General features: G+C 39.7%; 1 long non-coding RNA gene across 1 annotated transcript; it reads right to left on the minus strand.

Moving 5' to 3' along the window:
* Window positions 1-318: 318 nt before the first annotated feature.
* Window positions 319-21,965, minus strand: LOC135365485 (uncharacterized). The gene is made up of 6 exons (XR_010413420.1): window positions 21,803-21,965; window positions 19,146-19,273; window positions 18,439-18,668; window positions 3,740-3,791; window positions 3,100-3,267; window positions 319-721 (listed from the first exon to the last, which is right to left on the minus strand). It is a non-coding gene; the product is annotated as an uncharacterized LOC135365485 (long non-coding RNA).
* Window positions 21,966-22,606: the final 641 nt, after the last annotated feature.

Genomic DNA, 22,606 nt, shown 5'->3' on the forward strand with positions numbered 1-22,606 from the left:
CTCAATCATGTTTGTTGAAAGAATAATGAACAGATACATGAATCTGTTATGATCTGCTTTGGTAGCCGGCTGCAAGTCCACCCCTTAACTCCTTGGTCCCACTGCTATCATTAAAAGAAAAAAAAGATATAAAGGCTTGTTTATCAACCACCAACCACAACTATAAACCGACACAATGAATTTCTGTGCTCCCAATAGGAATTTTTGAATGAAAAGCCGATTTTACAGACTCTTGTGTTGAATAAGAAGAAGAAAAAGAAAACTTGGGAATTTAAAGAACAGACGTTTGGTTTTGCATTTTTTTTTCCATTTCTGTTGTTTTATTAGTCTCCCCATTGTAAATTAAATGGAGCTTGAGTCACTGTAACTAAGACACATTTAGAACACTCTGTGTCTGGCAGATGCCAGCCTGCCATTTGAGCCTCTCCATGGTATTCTGCCAGTTCACCTCCATTCTTTCTTTCAACACCTCTGCCCTTCCAGCACGATAGCCCTTGGGCAGAGGCTTATGATGGGAAAAAGTGATGACCAACCACATTCATTTATCATTTATATCTCAGGCTTGGCCACAAGACTCTGGTGCATAAGACAGGAAGGGAATTTCAGACTCAGTGTCAGGACCTTCAGTTCTGTTTTCGAAAGTCACAGGGTTCCAGCATGCTGCTGTCCTTCTTTCATTCACAAGAGGTGGATGGAAAAATCGAAGACCTGGAAAACAAGTCTGGAAGGAATAGCAAGTTTTTTAGTCTTACCTCTCACCACAACACAATAGTAAAACAAGCCTGCTTAATCATTCTTTCACATCTTTGCAGCTTATTCTCAAATATCACATTTATATCTAACTTGAGAGTCTGACTGTCTTTTTAGTCATGGCTCTTAGTAGCTAAGTGACATGATGCCCCCTGCCTTAGTTTCCTATCCATAAAATGGAGTTAATGATGGCATGTACCTCACAGAGCTTTTGTAAGGAAAAAAGGAGATTGTATACTCTTAGAACTGTACCCAGCATGCACCTAGTAAAAGCTTAGTGAATGCTGGCTATTTTTTAAAAGATTTATTTATTATTTTTTTATTTTTTTAATTTTTTTTGCTGGCTATTTTTAAGATTACTATTACACACAGAAACTCTATGTACTTATATTGTTCCTTTCCTATCACATTTAGACATTTGAAGTAATAAAAGATATTCAAAATAAAATGCCACTCGTACTAAGTGCAATGTGATATCCTAGATTGAATCCTGGAACAGAAAAGGACACTACTGGAAAAACTAGTGACATCTGAATAAAGTCGACAGCTTAGTTAATTTGGTATCAAAAATAATGCAGCTTATGTAAAATGCTAATACCAGGAAAATTGAGGGAAGAGTGTTCAGGAACTCTCTGTACCATCTTTGGAACTTTTTAGTAAGTCTGAAATTATTCCAAAATAAAAAAGTTATTTTTTTTAAATGCCACACATAGTTCTTGGGAATGCAGTAAATACAAAGTTGTGCTAGGCACCATGAAAGATCAAGAGATAAGGAAAATGTGACTTTGTCTTCAAAGAACTTACAGTCTAATTTTGAGAATAGGACAGCAATGAGTTTACTATAAATTGGCTGGAATGTAGTAAATAACTTAATAGAAGTGGAAACAAACTCTTGTCAGCCCTATATTAAGGACCAGCTTCATAAAGACCCTTGCTGTCCATGATCAAATCCACTGGCTGGTTAATTCGCACAACTTTACAATTCCTGCCTCCTTGAGTGGTGACTCTGCTTGGTCAGTATTTCACTGGTAGGATTCCCTCCACACTGGAGATGCTTTCTGATTCCTGACTAATGCAGATGTAAACTTTATTAGTTTATTATTTTTTATAGGTTGTGGAGTGAAGGAGGAAGAGCAAACACCTTATAATCAAGGAAAACTGAGATCAAACCCAGGTCTCACCTCCTTGGGCAAGTTAATCGACCTCATTTTCCATTGTAAAATGGGGGGAAGAATAGTGAACTTGCTGTCAATCAAATGATCAAACGAGATAATATCATAAGGACCCCTGGCCTACAATAGGTAGGTCTTATTATTATTGTTATTGTTAGAAATTATCCACAAGGCATGGGCCCTGGCAACAATACTCAAGTACTTATTCAATTGTCAGGTACTCATTTCACTTTCCTAAGACCTCACTTTGGAGAGTTCAGGACTATTTCGTCAAATGGAAAGGGTGACAGACCAATGCGAGAAGCTGCACAGATTAAGGGTTAATCACATGGGTGTCCGAGCCAGTCAGCCTATTATCAGCTTGCTACCTGTGCACCTTTGGGAGACCAACTCGACTTCTCAACACCTCTGATTCTGTATCCGTAAAGTGTGGATAATAGCACCTACCTCACAAAGATATGTTATGAAGAATTCACATATGTCAAATCTCTAGAACAGTGCTTGGCACAGAGCTAACTTGGCACATAGCTATTACTATTAATTGTCATTATTCAATAAGCATTTCTTCCTTTTCTCAGAAGTTCAGCACCCCATTTTACTCAGATATGGGGATGCAAGATACCCGGGAAAGAAGTGCTCTCTGCTCTAGCCCCAGGGGATGAACCACGATTGGTATAAGCCAATCATAATAATTCCTTTCCCTCTTTAGGTATGAGAATGTGGCTGAAGTCTGGCCAGGCAACATAAGGGGAAATCTGCTGGTAGCTTCTAGGAAGTTTTTTTTTTTTTTGCCTCCTGTGTTGAATGCTGTCATGAGGGGATGTGATGGTGGCCATGGTATGGCCATGACGAGATCCAGGAGAACCATAGACAGGCTATCAGCGAACTTCTGGGCCATCTATCTTTGGCCATCTTGGTAAGTAAGATAATAAATGTCCCAATTGTTTAAGCCATTTTTAGCCAGGTTTTCTTTTACTTGCAGCCCAAAGCAACCTAACTTGGAGGTCACAGAGAGTGAGAGACTCCAGGCATCATTATTCTTGACATTGTGGACAAGGAAACTAAGTTTCAGAGAGACTAAAATAACTTTCTCCAGGGTTATACAGTTAGTAAAGAGCAGGGAGTGAGAATGGTCCATTAATTTACTCAAAAAATATTTATTAGGTCTACAAGATACCTTCTTAGATCCTATGGCATTTTCTGGCTTCAGGGCTTGGGTGGAGCTTCCAGGGGGCACAGCAGGGTGAGCACGTGTGCAGAGACTGACACTGCCATATATGTATTCCTAGGCCTTCATAAAATGTTCCGGGAAAAGTCTGCCACTGGACAACTGAAGGACAAATCTCTAATAAAATAAGATATTTCCAAAAGGTATGAATTCAAAATTTTGTTTCCTACATATTTGAAAAATTGCAGAATCCACAAGCTATTTAATAACTAATTAGAACCACTAATACCAGTCTGATGAGATACTTGATTTGATGCCAACAATTTTTGGGAACATAAAAAGATAGTATCAGATAGTAAAGAACAAGAATCACCCAGTGTGAGCTCTTTTCTTCCTTTCTGAGTTTGGATTGCTTCCCTGTATCTCTATATTTTAGAAAAACTTGAATCCTTCAGCCTTCTTGTAGATTTTGCTTCATTCACTCATTCTTTTATTAATCACATATTCAATGAATATTTTAAAGTAGCTACAATTTCCTAATCAAGTTGGAGGGGAATAGTTAATGTAAGCATCCACTTATGACTTATGATGATGATTAAAACCAAGTATAAAACCAAGTATTGATAAAGGAGATTAAGAGTACACTTACCTTGATAAGCACTGAGAAATGTATAGAATTCTTGAATCATTATGTTGTACACCTGAAACCAATATAACACTGAATGTTAATTACACTTGGGTTAAAATAAAGTATAATGGTATCACAACAGTTATGGTTTCCTGAGATGCTCTCTCTATGTTATTTACCCTCTAACTGTTTTTCAGGGTACACATTATTATTTCCAACATCATGCCTAAGGACACCAAGTTTCAGAGATATCAAAGCAATTTTCCACAGAGTTAGACACCTAGTCAAGTACAGATCTGGGTTTGAACCTGGGTCATTCAGACTTTAAACCCTGAAATTTTCCACAGCATGAAAGTGGTGAGTACAGCAAAAAGAGGGTAGTTTTTGGACCAAATCTTGTTGGAAATATTGAAATTGGAGTGAGAGTTATGAAAGGGAATGAAGCTCAGGAGGGATATAACCCAGGACAGGCTCTGAGGAGGGGATGAGAAAAATATGTGGATGACAAGATTGAAAGGCAGCCCAAGAGGAGAAGAGTGATGTTGGGAAGGGAGCCCATGAGGATGGTTGGCCAAGGCCAAGATAGTTAGAGTTAACTGAGGTGATCACAAGTTGTTGTCGGTTATGTGAAGAAGATGAGGGTGAGAGAAGAAAGAAAGTAAGGTGGAAGGATAGTCACCAGAGAAACCATACAACTAGCAGCTCAAAGACCCAAGAGAGTCCAAAGACATGAATACTTCGATGAAAATAAATGGGTTTCCAACACTTAATAAGCAGATTTCTCATAAAATTCTGCATTTACAGTGTCTCCTGAGGAAAAGAAAATCATAATATCAGGTTCTGGGTTTTTGTAGCCCTTACCTCTAGAGAGTAGTAGGTGATTCAAGCTGAGTAATAGCTGCCATCTTTAGCCAGCAATAGGCACACCCATGCCCTACTGTTTCACTCCCAGCCTGTTTCACAAATTTACAATATTGGCCTGAACCCTTTTGGCATTTTACTTTGCTACCCTTGATAATCACCAAAGTATTAGCTGCAGATATCTCTGGATAGTGGGATGGTTGCTGATTTTTTTAAAAGTCAGCAAATTACCTAACTGTATTTTCTAAATTCCCTTTAATTATTGTGTATTGCTTTTATAATAAAAGAAAATGTAAACTTTTTAAAAAAAATTATCAATACCACAAATACTGAGGGAGGAGCTGTGGCTTGGCAGGAGTCCCTGTGAAAAGATCCAAGGGTTTTATTGAAGTCAGGCTTAGTGTGAGCCAAGTTCATGACACAGCAGCAAGAAAACAAAACAAAACAAAACAAAACCCTAACAGATTATTGGAAGCTGTGACCTCATGGTGCTTTGCATGGGTCAGGCCTCATTGGGAGTATAAGTCACATTTTATTGGAGAAATGATAAACTAGAAAGTGTTTGCTGCTGGGAAACCAAGATAGAAGGAGTCTATAAGTCAAATCATGTGATGAGTGGTTAGGAGAAAATAGACATTTTTAGCTTGAGTTTCTGTAGAAAAATCAAAAAGATATGTGATCACTATCTTCAGGATTTGGAAAGATGAAATGTGGTCAAGACAATGTTTGCTTATTCACCATCAATTTCGAAGGCAGGGAAAGCACCAGAGAGAATGATAGAAATGGAATTCCACTTTACCATAAAACAGGGATTTTTAAACACAAATTTAGGCAAAGGGCAGGTGCCTTGAAATCTTCAGGCAGAGACCATGTTGCGGCCTATTTTAGGTGAAACTTTGGTAGACATGACCTCAATGCACCCTTCAGATCCAGGGCATGACCTGGGTGCATGACCTGGGTGCATGACCTGGGTGCAGACCAGGGTGCATGACCTCAATGCACCCTTCAGATCTTTCTCTGACTGGGTGCAGGACTGTTCCCAACTGTCCAAGTGCAGACCACTGGGATGGTGGCGAGAAAAGGTGATGCCAGTCAACCTTCGGGAAGACAAGAAGCAGGACTGCCAATGGCTAATCTGCCTCGGTTTCTCAAAAGCAATCATCTTTTGTGAGGTGGAACCCAGTGTATTTTCTGGAATGCAAAATAATCACAAGGTATACCAGCTATCTCTGTGTCAAAACATAGAAATATCCTCTACACACCTATGGGAGAAGGGCTTGGAGAGTTCACACTGTGTTAGATTAGAAGGGATAGTGTCAATACTGCCAGAAAAACAATAGTCCCCAGGTTTAGATAGCATTGGGCATTTGCTTCAATGGTCAGAATTCTCATTTCATTTCCTTATTTAACATAAACCCTGGAGTCTTATATTTTTAAGATGCTGAGCCCTGTAGCCCAGCAGTCTATCTTAACTCGAGCACAGATCTCAGAGGTTCCTTGAAGGATAATCAATGCATTCTCCTTTAGATGGAAAGAAGTGGGTCATATCTGAAAGGGCCCTGCTAGCACTCCTCCCAGCTTAAGCTTTTTTTCTGGTGAAGCACTGAACAAATAAAAATATTCTGAATCTTAGTGCCAGAATGATGAGATGAGTATTGCCACGAGGAAGTTCACCATAGAAACAAATACCTGAAGCTACGGATTCAAGGTATCTGAGAGTCAGAAGCTAAGGGAGAGGTCAGTTAAGTTTACAGTGGAGCAACATCTTACCTATAGATTCATTATCTAGAGGTTCTTACCTAGAGGCCCAACCACACACACTCCTCCTAAGTATGAAAGATGGGTAAGGGAGTAGGCAAATCTTTTGGAGCACCTGGGGCTGGGTTCAGAAATTGACATAGCTGCCATGTTTAGTTATTCTCCCTCTTTCCTTCTGTATCCATCCCAGTCCCTCTCTTCCCGGCTCTGTGCTCTGGCTACATCCCCAACTGGCTGGTTCCTAGTTCCCAGTGGGACCTACTGGGAAGAAGATTGGGGTGTAGGAGAAATAAGTCAAGGGATCTTGCCTCCATCCCATGCTCCCTCTCCAGTTTGCATTTTCGGCAGTGGTGTCCCTCATTGCTACTGCTGCTATCAGGTGGTCTCTCCTCTTGGGATCCAGGTCTTGCCCCTCAGGCCTCAAAGTGGTTCTGCTGTGGCCTGTTGGTCTTTAACCCATTGAATTCGATTCTGTTTCTTACCAGAGCCTGGGTGGTACAGCTGCTCCCTGGATGTGTGAGCTTAATTATTTTGAGTCTCACCTGTCTCATTTGTGAAATTAAGATCAAACCTGTTATGATTGCTCTATCTCTTATTCATTATCCTAAATGTTGGAGGGAGGAACACTTCTTCCACAGTGATGTTTGAGCATGTGATTGAGCTTGTAGCCAAGATAGGCCAGTAAGAGCATAACAATGATTAGATCTAGGATGATCACATGACCCAACTGGGGACAATGAGATACTGGCTAAGATTTGGGCCTATGAGCTAAGGGATTCTTTATTGCCCTAGACTTGGAGCTATACAGATGTAAGAATGGAGCTCTTGGAGATCATTATGTAGAGAGAACCTGCCTGCACAATGAAAGAAAGAACAACCAAAAAATGAAGATAGAAGATGTCAAAGAACTTGTTTGGACTCCTGGATACAGCCATGCCTGCACTCCACAAACTGAGCTTTTTACAGACTAAGCCAACAAATTCTCTCTTTTTGCTTAAAACAGTTGGAATTGGATTGTGTGTCACTTTCCAAAAAGCATCCTAACTGATATAAAAATACATATTTTGTAGAGTTGCAGTGAGGATTGGAAATTAGATATATAAAGTATTCACTTCAGTTCTAGCAAAGTTTTCATTATCATTCTTTCAAAGGCACAGAGAACTTATCTGCTATAAGAAACAACTGCATCACAGACATTTCAAGTTTAAAAAAAAAAGATCTTGGAAATCATCTGGATTTGAAGGGCAAGGGTTGAATAATGTTCCCTAAGGAAGAGAGAACAATCATTATCTCTTGGGTGGCTTCAATTTTTAATCCCAGATCTGGAATTGTAAACTGTAATCTGGCCTGAGATTCCATAATCACCAGACCAGTATACTATAGGCAAGATTAATATGCTCAATGGGGGAATGGGCCCAAACAACCTCTAAGTACTCTATCATTTCTAGAATGTCCAGGTGAGAGTGTGAGGGTAGCATGTTATTTGTAGTAGCATCTCAGTGGTGTTACCGACAGTCATTGGCGATTTGAGGAAGGTCTTACCAAGGCTTTGAAGACCAAGTTTTTCCTCTTTTTCATCAGATCATTCATGGAACTTATTTTCTCCCTTCTTCTCCTGGTTCACTTCCTAAGTGCTTCTGTATAGCCTTGTTGCAGTGTGTTTTGTGTTCTTAAACAGAAATGAGAGTCTGAGGAGAGCAGGGGCAGCACACACTCATCTTTGTATCATTTTTTTACTCATTCATTCATTCATTCATTCAATCTATGATTCACTCAAAAAGTATTTATTTACTATCCACCACCTACCAAGTACTATGACAGACATTGGAGCTATAAATCTAAAAAGCAAAATCATGGTCCTATGTTCCTTACCTAGTGGGTAAGGCTAAGGTAAAGGAGTAAACTAATAATTTCAATTGCATGAAAGGGGCTTTGCCCTCAGGAAACATTTTCAGAATTGAATTGATTTGAATTGGAGGGGATGGTTCTGTTTCTAAAAAGTTGAACTCCTGGTTTTATGCAGATACTCAAGCGGGGGTGCTCCCAAGACAGCCAGAGACTCGGACCAGAGGAATAAGTCTAGTTTTCAAAGCTGATTCTGGAGTTCCACACAGAAGGACATTTGGAAGCCAAGAGTGAGAAGGGGATCTCAGAGGCAGAATTCAGATGAAGGGGGAAAGAAAACCATCTTGCAGGGTCGATGGCACAGAAAGTAGCATCATGGCAGTATGGGAGAGGGGACAGTTATGCCTTGGAAATTGTCTTCACTTCACAACTGGATGTTGGATCTCTTGCCTTCTACCTGTCTCACACCTCCTACCTCAGCTGAAAATTTCCTTTCCTCTATACCTCAGGGTACAGAAAATGCGGGGGCGGATTTCCAAAACTCCAGACTGCTGGGCCATGGCTCAGGGGGGTACTGGTGAGAAGAGGCTTTAGAGGTTGGTATGAATATAAACCTGGGCTTCATCTCTATAACTAGATAGTCAACCCATGTCCCTTCACATGTTCAAGGTATGTCAGACCCCCTGGTCCCCAGCAAGCTTATGCATTGACAGTCACTGACAGTTCTGCTCTTTTTTTCCCATTTAGAGTGTTCTTTATTTTATGTGATTTCTCTTCCATGGTTGGGTAGAGGCAGGGGGTAGCATGGAAGGGGCCAGTGCAAACTGCTTTTCCTCAGGTCTCTGCCCTGACACACATACATGCAGAGATGGTCCAGGACCTCTCCACCTGCTGACTTCTCTTTTTATCGGGGATATCTACAGCAGAGCATGGAGGTCTAAGCCTTGGAAAATCCTAAAAAAACATAAAAATTAATGATGATGATGATGATGATAGCACTAACCCTTATGATGCACAGTCTGTGTACGCTAGACCCTGTTATGAGCACTTTCCATGTGGTCTTCACTAGAGCTCTATGAGAGAGGTACAACCAGGGGCAAATGAGGCACCCAGAGGTTAATGACTTGTTTGAAGTTACAGAATTGCTACAGTAGCAGGATTAGATCCCATGCATCTGGCTCCTGAGCCATGTATGGAGCCCAAATCCAAGTCATTGGTATTCCAACTGCCACCTCCCCCTCCCCACCCTTTCTAGCTCCCATAGATCATCTGTACCATGCTCTCTTTCCTCAGCAAACACTACACCAGAGCACTTTCTCTGTGTCTGGAGGACCATCCCTCTCCCACCTGGCAAGAACACACCTGCACTGGAGTTGGAATGAGACTCTTAAATAGCTGGAGGAGTGTATTTGATTTTGTCAGATCATGGCTAAATTTGTAAAAGCATTCAAAGAACTAGCTCAAATCTCCTTGTTCTTGGAATAAAGTACAACTATTTCTCTTTCTATAAATAGCCATAAAATAAAAAATGAGGGAAAATAATTTAATACTTTATTTTATAAAATTAAGTAACCAAATTCCTCCTAAAAGGAGAACATGGCTAGTTTATAAATGTCCTTAATACTATTTTTAGCACTTTTAAAAGCTCTATACACAATCTCTTGACATTTCCTAATTTTACTGTTTGAATATTTAGAGTAGACAATTACATTTTTCTTATGTTTCATTCTCTTTATTGACTCATATGAAAGACATTCGATACTTCCAATTGTCAAATCTGCCTTTATTGGTTTAGTTGTTTTTTTAAAATTTTTAAATTAATTTTATTTTATGGTTTAGTTGTTTTTCAAATAACACTAGAACATCTTAAAATGTTCATATAAATATTTAATTACATAAAAAATAATCCCCATATTGTAAATACAAAGACAAGTTTATAAAGTTCTCTTTGGTATGATTCCATTTTTGTAAAAAGAGTTAAAATATGTGTGAATACATACATACAAAGAGAGAGAAACAAATTGAAAATATGTGTGTCAGAATATTTTTTTTTTAAGATTTTATTTATTTATTTGACAGAGAGAGAAAGCACGAGCAGGGGGAGTGGGAGAGGGAGAAGCAGGCTCCCTGCCGAGGAGAGAGCCCGATGCGGGACTCGATCCCGGATCATGACCTGAGCCGAAGGCAGACGCTTAACCATCTGAGCCACCCAGGTGCCCTGTGTGTCAGAATACTAAGAGTAATTTTATCTGAGAACTTTATATCTGAGCATTGACAATATGGAAGATGGATAGTTATTTTTCCTTATATCTACTTTCTGAATTTTCTGCATTATGTTTACAATGAGAAAAGAAACACATTATTCTTTATAACAAGAACTAATATTTGAGTGCCAGACACTATCCTAGGTGCTTTACAAGTATTAATTTGTTGTAACTTTCACGCCAACTCTTTGTTGTGGACAGTGTTAATATCCCCACGTTACAGAGGAGGAAGCTGAGGCAGAGGGCAATTGCATAGGGCTAGGCAGCCGGGCTTCAGACCTGTGCTCTGAACCACTTAGGGTCTGGACTTACTGAAGCAGTAAGTCTCCCACTTCACCATGTGTGCTTTCCTTAAACTACCACAGGAAATGGTAACCCCTATGCTTTCCATTTCATTTTTTCATTTAAAATCTTTTGACCCGGAACCAGCCTTGACTTAATGTTGGTCTGGCAGTCCATTCATACTTCCTGGATATTCCGCTTGTAATATCTCTGAGAAGCAGAACACTCAGATATAAAAAGCAAACTAATATCACAGATCAGCAGATGCCAGGTTCCAAATGTGGGTGCCTCAGGGGTCAGAGGAGGGAGAGAAAGCACAAGGACGAAGATCAGCACAACCTCACCATTTGAAGATATCCACTGCTGATGTGTTAGTGTATTTATTTCCAGTCCTCTGTCTCCTAATCGGCCTTGATTTAATGTTGATCAGGCAGTCTATTCCTATATATTTGGAATATTTAGTTTACAATTTCCCTAAGAAAGAATAAGCCCCCCCTTCGTGTTTGCTGATTATGTGTCCATCTATATATCAATATTTCTTTCCACCTATCCATTATCTGTTTTTATATCTATCTACCTACAAACATACTTTCTTTTTAAATTTCTTTGGAAATAACTTCAAATTTATAAGAAAGTTGTAAGAACATGACACTTAATAAAAACAAAGTGAGATTATATTATACATTATGTTTTGTAACCTGCTTATTTTATTTAATAATCTATAGACATTTTTTCACATTCATGATTCTTGCTTTTTTTTTTTTTTTTTTACAACAATCTGAATGTTAATGGCATAATGGTATTTCATTATTTGGATTTAAAACTAACTTATTTTTCAGGCCCATTCTGTTGAACATTTAATTGTTTCTGGGGTTTTTTTTGTTATTATAAATAATATAATGAACTAGTCTGAATATAAATCATTTCATAATCTATAATTTTGTTAAAACAATCCCTAGAAATGGAATTCCTAAAACAGATTTATGTTTATTGTTGTAGATTTTAATATATGTTGCCAAATTGCCCCTTCAAAAATTCTTAATAATGGACACTCACTAGCAGGCTATGAGAACACCTAGGTTTTTTTGCATGTTGGGCATTGTAGATTTTGTTTTTTTGTTTTTTGTTTTTCTTATGTTTAGTTAGCCAACATATAGTACATTATTAGCTTTTGATGTAGTGTTCAACGATTCATTAATAGTTTTTAAAGATGCTTCACCAGTTATGAATAAAGCCGCTATAACATTATAAATATCTTTGTGAGGATTTGCTGAAGAGACTATCTTTGCTCAGTTGCATTGTCAGTACGTCTTTGTCCACATATTTATGTGAGTTTACTTCTGGGCTCTCTGTTCTGTTGCATTGATTTATTGATCTATTCTTTCACCAACACCACACTGTCCTCATTACTGTAGTTTTATATATATCTTAAAGTCAGGTGCCATCACTCCTCCAACTTTTTTCTTCTCCTTCAATATTGTGTTGATCATTATGGGTCTTTCCTCGCCATATAAACTTTAGAATCAGTTTGTCAATACCTACAAAATAATTTGCCAGAATTTTGATAGAGAGTGCATTGAATTTGTAGGTCAATTTGGGAAGAATTGACATCTTGACCATATTGAGTCTTCTTATCCATGAACATGGAATATCTCTCCATTTATCTAGTTTTTCTTGGATTTCTTTTATCAGAGTTCTGTAGCTTTACTCATATAGATCTTATATATATTCTGTCAAATTTATACCTAAAGATTTTATTGGGGGGTACTGATGTAAATTGTACTATGTTTTTAATTTCACATTCCATTCATTCATTGTTGGTCTGGAGACTTTACATGGGAGGAAACAAAAGAATATACACATTCCCTGAAAGAAATAAAGTCAAGATAATGGACTATGATTCTAATAGCTCAAGGAATCTCTGGTGTCAATGTCCTCCAGCCAAAGACCACCATAAACACACCTATAGTTAAACAAGCTGAATTTGTGCTCACTGCAATAAAGGAGAATGTAGTCCATGGAGATAATGTGGCATGGCATTAAGAGGACATTAGAAGACTTACCATAGGATTTGGAAATTTCTTGTCTTAAGTGATTTTGGAGAAGCTTGGCACACACAGGATACCAAACGGTCTAAAGTAAAGGAAGTAATGTAAAGGAAGGATAGGTTGGAATAGGAAAGGATGGATATTCTTTGGAAGCCTTATCAGTATAAAAATGGAGCTGGGAGCAAGAACAGGATGGGTGTGGGACAGTGAAGAAAAACTCAAGCAGAACCAAACAAGCAGGTCCACTAATTCGGGGAAGTCAGGTAGGGCTGCAGGGTGAGGCCAGGTTTGCAGGGCCCTGAGAGTCCAGCAGAGCCAGGTGGGTTTGAGGCAAAGAACACATGGTGTCCAGAAACACCTCCTTCATGTATGATTAGGGAACAGAGGCATTTTCATTCCATACTCTAAATAAAGGGGACATTCTATGTTGATCCAGGTTTGTGATAAATAAAAAAAGAAACTGACTGGCTTGGAGGTTTTAAAACATTCCAGATTTTGTTTATACAGGGAAGGATTTTTCAAAGGTCAAACTTCCACTGCTGTAATCACCTTTATATATCTATGTTCCGTATTACTCTAGTTCCATAAACAAGTTTAAAATAGGAGTTGATAATATCATCTGATTTTAAAAGGGGAAGAGCTTCATATTTCTGTATATCTATGCTCAAATGCATATTTTTTTCAAGCAAGGTCAGTAGTTTTGAAGAAACTTTGCATTTTATGGAATATATTTAAGCAATTCACCAGGGATGACTACAACTCCTTTTTTTTATGTAGGGTCAAGAATGAGGCTTAGAAGTATGTGCATTTACATTAAAACTTGCTTACAAATATTAACTGAAAAATAGCACACCATTAAAACAGTAAAATCTCATTTTTTAGATTAAAAATATGTATATAACGCACAGGAAAGATACATGGAATATATAGCCATGGTTTTCTCTAAGGACAAAATTGCAGACTGTTTTAATTTTCCCTTTTGTATTTACTTGTCTTTTTAAATTTTCCATAAGAAATATGTATCCCTTGTGCAATTTTTCTTCAAATTAGTGTCCAAGGACAAGAATTTGGGTACACGTGCGATGTTAAAAAATGGTTTTGTTTTTTTGTTTGGGTAAGGATTTTATCATTATAGCAGAGAGATGGGAAAAATAATATAAATATTTTTCACTAAAAGAAGAACATTATAGTGAAATTATAATCAAACTGTTCTCATATAAAAACAGTTGTGACAACCTTGGGTAAGTCACCTAAACTTCTGGACATTATTCTTCCATATATAAATGAAAAGCTCAGTAATCTTAAGTGTCCCTTTTAGCTTGAAAAAAATTACTATGACTGCCACATTTCTCAACAGTCTTTGGACTTGATAAATTAACTCCTGTCACCTTTCTCTCTCAATGCCTAAGGAAGGTTCTGATCCTCACCTACATGCCCAGAAAAAGACACATTATCTAAGAGAGGTAATCTTAATGAAGCAAGGAGAGCCAGTAGGATCCTTCTTAAAACCTGGGAATTCCTTAGGCCCTGGGATAAACTCAACTATTGCAATTGCTAGGGAAAACTCAAGTTAATTACTGGATTTTCTAATTGCAGACGGCATCGTACATTCCTGCGTGCATCCCCTGTCCCTTTTGTTTCAGGAAAGTTCCTCATCCTTAGATGTTAGCCAGGCACAATGTGCTTTGTCCTTGGTGCCACTATTTGGCAAGTTTTAATTGACAAGATGAGAAGATAATGGGGAACCAGTGCCCCTACCCATCACCTTTTCATATCTTTTTCCTTAAACTTTCCTCAATTGTTACAATGTCTGCCATTTCCGTCCTAATTCTTCCCACTCTCAAGGTTTAGCATTCATTTTTCTCCCTGGAGCATTACCCCAATTATTTTCCCCACAAAAAAAACAAAAACAAAAACAAAAACAAAACAAAACAAAACTTGCAAAGGAATTTCTATGCACTTATTGCCAATACCACACAATTTAACACATGCTATCTTTTTGGTCTATGGTATCAACTATTTATTTACACAAGCCTTTTCACTCTTGTTGGAATGTAAAAACCTCAGTAATAAAGACAAAGCCCTTAACTTTTCTTACTATTCTAGTAATTCCTGACATATCATTCATGTCACAGAAGATGGTAAAAGATACTTTTGATTGATGAAAGGATCACCAATTAATGATCAATTTTATTTGCAGCAGGTAGTGAAAAAGACCAACAGGTAGAACTAAAGGTTCAACTTCATGATTTTCTGTTTCAGGAAAAGGGAGTCGGTCTCCACCATCACAAACACTCCTTAGCCTCTCTCCCAATAATCCAGTATTTGTCTTGGGGAGACTAGACTGACTTGGCTTCTTGTTAAAGACTTAACAGAAAGCAAACTGTAAAGAAAGAACATGGAAGGTATCTGGATGCCTTGAGAAGTCAAAAAAAAGAGAAAAGTTATGTATGGATTTTGGACCATGATAGAATCAGAAAACTGGAAGATTTCTTAGAAATAATCTATGAAATCATCAGTTTACAGAAGAACAAAGTAAAACTCAGAGAGTGGCTTGCCTCCTAAGTCCAGGATTTTTCCTACTCTGGTCCTGATTTATTTTTCCTACGGTATTCTGATGAAACAGGATGTAATCAATAATTGTAGCCACTTTCCATCAGGAGGCAATGCATCCTAGAAGAAGGAAGGACATGTGGTGGAATGTTCAGGCTCCCCTCATTCCAATGATACACTGCTTCTCTTTCTCCATGCCAGTTAGTCTGAGTCTACTTTTATATTCCGCAGCTCTGAAATCAACATTTAGATTAAAACTAAATAATCCAAGCAAAGGAACATACCACTGGTTCAACTTTGGGTTAATATTAGGAATGACTCATGAAGCAATTCCTGAGAACTGAAAACATTGTGTGCTATGGGCTTGAAATCCTTCATGGACATTTTCTAAGGCCTAAAAATATGTTTTGTTAAACAATCTTCTAAAATGGTGTTGTTAATCAGTTCTTATCAAAGTTAAATTGTGTTGAATTTTGTGCGTGTGGTCTGCTGAAAATGGTGTAGTCATCCAAGACGTAGGCAATCTGACTTTTCTCCACGATGCTGTGGTGGGAACAGTTGGAGAGCTCATAGTTATTATTAGACAGCTGATGTGATGAATTCAGTCATTACTTGTTGAGATTTTCTACATCTTTAGAACATTTCAGGCAGCTAAGGAGAAATTATTTTATTAGCCAGGGACTCCTGTTAGTTTGAACTCCTGTTAGCTTGGTTTGGGTGAAATAGCAAAGTAAAGTATCCAGAAAAGCGCTGGCTTAGAATGCTGTATATCCTACAAGGTACTTGCTGAACAGCTCATTTCACACCTATAAAATAGGACACTAATTTTACTTCTTCACTAATTGATTCAATAAATCAGCAGTCTGTGAGTCATCATTGCAGGAACAAAGAGCAAACATTCTGTTTTTCCCATTGAATTTCCAGTGGGGGTTTGAAAAGAGGTTTAGAGGGAGAATATACAGTTCCCATGCTAGCATTTCTGAAAGAGGCTAGAATGACACTCTCCTCCAGGCCCTTTCCATCAGCTTGACTCCCCCTGCAAAAAGCAGGATATGGTGATTACGGTCCCTATTTTCAGATGAGAAAAGTGAAGCTTTGGGAGTCTGAGTAATTTGTCTAAAATCACTTCTAGTGAGTGATGGAGCAAAGGAACTGAGTGTGGTGTTCATACGCAAAAGCTCATGAAGTGGGTGGCTCAGTCAGTTAAGCATCTGACTTCCACTCAGCTATGATCCCGGGGTCCTGGGATGGAGCCCTGAGTCAGGCTCCCTACTCAGCGGGGAGTCTTCTTGTCCCTCTGCCCCTTGAACCCCTGACCCTGCTCGTGCTCTCACTCACTCTTTCTCTCAAATAAATAAAATCTTAAAAAAACCCCAAAAAACTCATGAAGTTTCTGCCATATTTCACTGCTTGCCTTATGCTAAAGCCAAGCCAAGCCAAGCCAACCCAACCAAACCAGAGATAGATCTGCTTGAACATTGTTGATACTCATGAAGCAAAATTAAGGGAACCCAAGTATATGCCCCTTTCACATCAGGACTACTTTTGAAAACCTCCAGTAACCAAAAAAACTAAACATGAGTAACTCTTCTCAGTTCAATGGATTCAGTCAAAGTGGGTAATGTAGGTAAATATGATATCTAGAGCTTATTTTAAGTTTCTGAAAGCTCTGTGTAAATATCCCATTTTAGAATTGCAAGGCTTATGGACAAAGGACCAACTTCTTCCCTTTCTATTTGTACCAAAGTTTCATCTTTTACACAATAACAGTATTTCCCAAACTGTATTTTTATGTTAATATGTGTACAGAGAGAGGAAAAAAATAAATTTAAAATAAAATTTGGGGTGCTGGGTGGCTCAGTTGGTTAAGCAGCCGACTCTCGATTTCAACTCAGGTCATAATCTCAGGGTCCTGGAATCAAGCCCTCCGTGCTCAGCGGGCAGTCTGCTTGAGGATTCTTTCTTTCCTTTTCTCTCTGCCCCTCCTCCCGTTCATGCACATATGCGCGCGCTCTCTCTCCCAAATAAATGAATAAATCTTAAAAAAATAAAATAAAAATTTAAAAGTAAGATGAGACAGACATCTGGGTAGCTCAGCTGGTTAAGCATCTGACTCTTGATTTCAGCTCAGGTCATGATCTCAGGATCGTGAGATCAAGTCCCATGTTGGGCTCTGTGCTGGGTGTGGAAGCTGCTTGGGATTCTCTCTCTCTCTCTCTCTCCCTCTGCCTCCCCCCCCCACTTGTGCATGTTCTCTCTCTCTCTCTCTTTCTCTCTGTCTCTAAAGAAAAGAAGGATGAGAAAACATCAGGATGTATGTAATACATGTTACTCTATTGTCAGACCTCTATGACTGTCTTATGTTTCATGAAGACATACTTTAGAAAACACTGCTCAATATAACAATTTCAAAGTTGTCCCAGGGAGATCCTAAAGCCTCAGGATTTTTAAGTTTCGCAATATCTGGGAGAGAGCAATATCTGTGACTAGAAGCCTTGTGATGAATGCCTGGAGAAACACTTCCAAAATGAACTAAACAGAGTTCTATTCATTTAAGTCAAATAAATGTATATACGGTGCTTGTTGAAGAAATCTTCAACAATACATCTATATCGTGCTGTGACTAGTGTTCCTTTAAGACTCAGGACTTCTCTGACCATCAGATCTAAAGCTCTTTTTGCCCCCTCACATTTCTTGAGTCAATTTCTATCATATAATCCTGTTTAATTTTTCTCACAGCACTTAATCATTACCTGAAATTATCTTGTCGGTTTGTCTATACTTAAAATCTGAGATTCCTGAAAGGTGAGTCTTATTTATGCTTCCAGCAATAACTATGGTGCCAAGTTTATTGAGAATAAATGAAAGTTGTTTCATTCATTCATGTATTTATTCATTCAACAAATATTTACTGAATATTTGTCATGCACCCCAAACCATTCCAGTCTGGACACAGTAGTAAGTAAAATAGATGTCAGTCTGTTCCTTGAATTGTTTGTACGTTGGATATTTTTTAAAAAATTGAATGGCCGCACTTCCTTTGGGAATAGAATATTTTAAACCACTGTAATTATTATTTAAAAATTCAAATTATCAGTAACTAATTTACCTAATTCTGTAAACATGAATTTCCATACGACTTGTTTTCTTTGTAGTTCATTGTCATTTGTTGAACGTAGAAGGGCCAGTGGGGCACCTGGGTGGTTCAGTCGGTTAAAGCCTGCGACTCTTGATTTCAGCTCAAGTCATGATCTCAGGGTGGTGGAACGAGCCCTGTGCTGGGCATGGAGTCTGCTTAAGATTCTCTCTCTCCCTCTGCCCCTCCCCTGCTCTTTCTCTCTAAAAAAAAAAAAAAATAATAATAATAATTAAATAAACAAGTAAATAAATAAATAAATAAAGAAGGAGGGCCAAAATGTCTATTTATATTATCTCATTTCATCCTGCCAACCAGCCTGTGGAGGTGGAAACTATTGCTAATAGTGGAGACTATTACCTCTATTTGACACATGAGGAAATTGAGGCTATGGAAATAATTTACCCAAGACATTTAGTTAGGAGATGGGTGGTATCTGAACATAAGCCCAGAGGCCCTGAAATTAAAGCCTGCCTCCTTTTCTACCACATCTACTGCCTTCTTATAATATTAGTCTAGCCCAACAGTTATTTATAGGGGAAAAAGGCCAAAAGCACCAAAAATGATTAAGTCAACAGGACCTTTGTGTCCCATTTTGTAACCAGGTGAATTCTCCCTGATTTTTTTTTTTTTTTTCTCTTACATTCCGTTTCTGGGCTCTGGGCAGTATTTCTTCTTACCTCCCAAAATCCTGTCAGAACCATCAGGAGGTAGCCTGTATCACCTCAGAGGCGGCGACTTCCGCGTTTCTGACACCTCTGGTTTTCCTGGTGAATAAGACTGAGCAGTGTGTTTCATCACATGGAAGCTGCAAAGGGAAGATAAAACCAACAAAGGAGCTGAAGGAAATCACAGAAAAGAAGGAAGTTAGGAGAATAAAAAGCAAGCTCAAAATAAGCTAAATTTAGAAATCATTTGGAGTTTCATTGTTCAAGTTATGGAATTCGTCTTCTGCTCCAGTGGTCCAAGTTCGGCCACTAACTTGATATGGGACCTTATCAGGTCTCTTTGCCCTTCTCTGTGTCAGGTTGGTGACACTATGGAGTGTCAAGCCCGTCTTGGGCTGCTGACCTCGGATGTCCTTAATGGGACATAATGAGCCCTTGTATGCTTACATGACTGTTACTTTGGAATTTTCCTTTTATGTAGCCAAATATAATGCTAAGTGAGAAAATTGGTGTACTTTTTTTTTTTTTAGATTTTATGTATTTATTTGAGAAAGAGAGAGAGAGCATAAGCAGGGGGAGAAGCTGAGGGAGAGGGAGAAGCAGGCTCCCCGTTGAGCAGGGATCCCAATGCAGGGCTTGATCCTAGGACTCTGGGATCATGACCTGAGCTGAAGGCAGACACCTAACCGACTGAGCCACCCAGGTGCCCCATGGTGTACATTTTAGTATTAAAAAGTACAATTTGAAGAACTCCACAAGACTTGACTGAACACTCAAAGAAATCAAAAAGTGGTGATGGAAATAGTGATGAGGAAAGGGAGAAGAAGAAAAAGGTTGGAAGATAGGAGGAGGCGGGGAGAGGAAGGGGAGGAGGAGGGGAGAGGAAGAGGAGGAGGAGGAGGGGAGAGGAAGGGGAGGAGGAGAGGGGGAGGAGGGGAGAGGAAGGGGAGAAGGAGAAGGGGAGAGGAGGTGGGGGAGGAGGAGGGGGAGGAGGAGAGGAGGGGAGGAGGAGGAGGGGCAGGAGGAAGGGGGGGAGGAGGAGGAGGGGGAGGAGGAGGAGGGGCAGGAGGAAGAGGGGGGATGAGGAGGAGGGGAGAGGAAGGGGAGGAGGGGGAGGAGGAGGGGGAAGAGGAAGAGGGTGAGGAGGAGGAGAGGGGGGAGAGGAAGAGGGGAGATCAGGGGGAGGAGGAGGAGAGGAGGTGGGGGAGGGGGAGGAGGGGAAGAGAAATTAAAGGAACAGGAGCAACAGCAACAACAAAGAAAACAAGAAAAAGTTTCCTTTCCAATATAGACTGAAACTCTTCATTTGACATTTAAGTAATATTTGTCAAACTGAGTATCTTTGGAGGTCCCCTGGCTCATCGAATACAATTTTTCCCAAAGATTTCATTATTACCTTCTGCTGCCATTCCCGCGAAACCCCATAAAACCAAGGTTCAAAGTTCCTATTGCATATGATAGGCTAGTTAACATTTTTCTCTTTCAAGTTAATTTGACCAAACACATGGCTCATCCATTAACTAAATTTTATCAATTACTGCTCAGTAATCCTAGGATTGTGCCAAGGTTTACTCTTTCCTCACTGAGGCCAAAATCTGCCTGGGGTTGGGGTCTGACTTCAATAGTTCTTTCAAGGTTCAAATCAAACTCCTTTCCCTCTGCCTCCTTGATGCCCTAATGTGGAATAAGTTGGTCCCCTCACTGTCTACAGGTCCAATCCTGTCCACAGCCGACTTGTTAGAAGGGGCTGGAGCCGGATGATGGCCAATCCCTATATGAGGATGCTCACCCCACTGCTCACCCCCCAGTGCTCACCACACTGACATTCAGCGAGGGCATAGGATTTGCTTTGGCCAATGAAATCTGGGCAAAATAGAACTTGAGAAAAAGAAAGGTTTCTGTTCACCACAGTCCCCAGATTAGAAAAAGATCATATGGCAGAAGGAAAGAAAAGATGAAAGGGAAATAAGCAAGAGAGGTCAGAGGGAAAAGAGAGAGGGTGGTGGGCATGATCTGAAGGGAACAGGCAGAGGAGCAGGCTCAGTGTCTGAAGATAGCCTGGCCTCTTTGCTATCAACACCGTGCATGAGCCATAGCCAGGAGCCCAAGAGGAGCCGACCTGGTGTCCTACATTCCCACCTTGTGAGCCCTGTACATCTCCTATACTCAAGGGCCACGCTAGTTTTCCTTCCTGCCGGCATAGGATGAAGACTGTCCTTAGCAGCAATCAGCACGATGACTATTTGTCAACCAGGAGGGTGATCCTGGTCTGAGCCCTGTGTCTTTGCTTCAGCCCAGTTTGACTTGCTGTGTGTGGAGAATCCCCTACCCTATTCCCCCTCTGGCAGCAGGTCCACTGCTCAAAGCACTCATAAACCCCATGGAGCCCACCAAGCTTGCAGAGGGGGGCTAAATGGTCAAGGGGAAGCCTTTAGACTTGGGACTCGGGTGGGCTAGCCACATGCAACCTGAGAGTCTCCCTTAACTGCAGTGCGGTCACGCATATCTTTTTTAAACTTGGACTTGGCGTCTCCGATCTTCTGGCTTAGCAGCTGTCTTCGGGTTCACGTGCCTACAAGTGTCTCTCCTGCAATAACTAATCCTTGGTTTCCTTTGCAGTTTCCACTGCCTGGAATGACCACATGGAGTCATTTCTCATCCTTTCATACCTGCAGTAAGTCCAGTCCTGGCTCTGCCATCCTTCTCCACCTGCCAGGCACTTCCCGGCTGCAGATGAGGCTTTTCCCTGGTTGAAGAATTAGAGAGGAGTTAACCAACCTCTAAGCATGTGACAATCACAGTCTTACACAATTCACTGATGAATCACAGACCTGTACCTCTGAAACAAATAATACATTATATGTTAAAAAAAAAAAAAAGAAAGAAGAAGATAGTAGGAAGAGAAAAATGAACGGGGGGAAATTAGAGGGGGAGACGAACCCTGAGAGACTATGGACTCTGAGAAACAAACTGAGGGTTCTAGAGGGGAGGGAGGTGGGGGGATGGGTTAGCCCGGTGATGGGTATTAAAGAGGGCACGTTCTGCATGGAGCTCTGGGTGTTATACGCAAACAATGAATCATGGAACACTACATCAAAAACTAATGATGTAATGTATGGTGATTAGCGTAACATAATAAAATAAATAAATAAATAAACTAAAAAAAAAAAAGAAATAGAACTACCCTATGACCCAGAAATTGCACTACTAAGTATTTACTCCAAAGATACAGATGTAGTGAAAAGAAGGGGCATATGCATCCTAATGTTCATAGCAGCAATGTCCACAATAGCCAAACTATGGAAAGAGCCCAGATGTCCATTGATAGGTGAATGGATAAAGATGTGTTTCATATGGAATATTATTCAGCCATCAGAAAAGATGAATACCTACCATTTGCATCGACATGGATGGAACTGGAGGGAATTATGCTAAGTGAAATAAGTCAAGCAGAGAAAGACAAATACCATATG

Source organism: Mirounga angustirostris, unplaced genomic scaffold, assembly GCF_029215605.1.
Source record: "Mirounga angustirostris isolate CCGP_5_RB_7025 unplaced genomic scaffold, mMirAng1.0.hap1 SCAF_8, whole genome shotgun sequence".
Classification (NCBI taxonomy): domain Eukaryota; kingdom Metazoa; phylum Chordata; class Mammalia; order Carnivora; family Phocidae; genus Mirounga; species Mirounga angustirostris.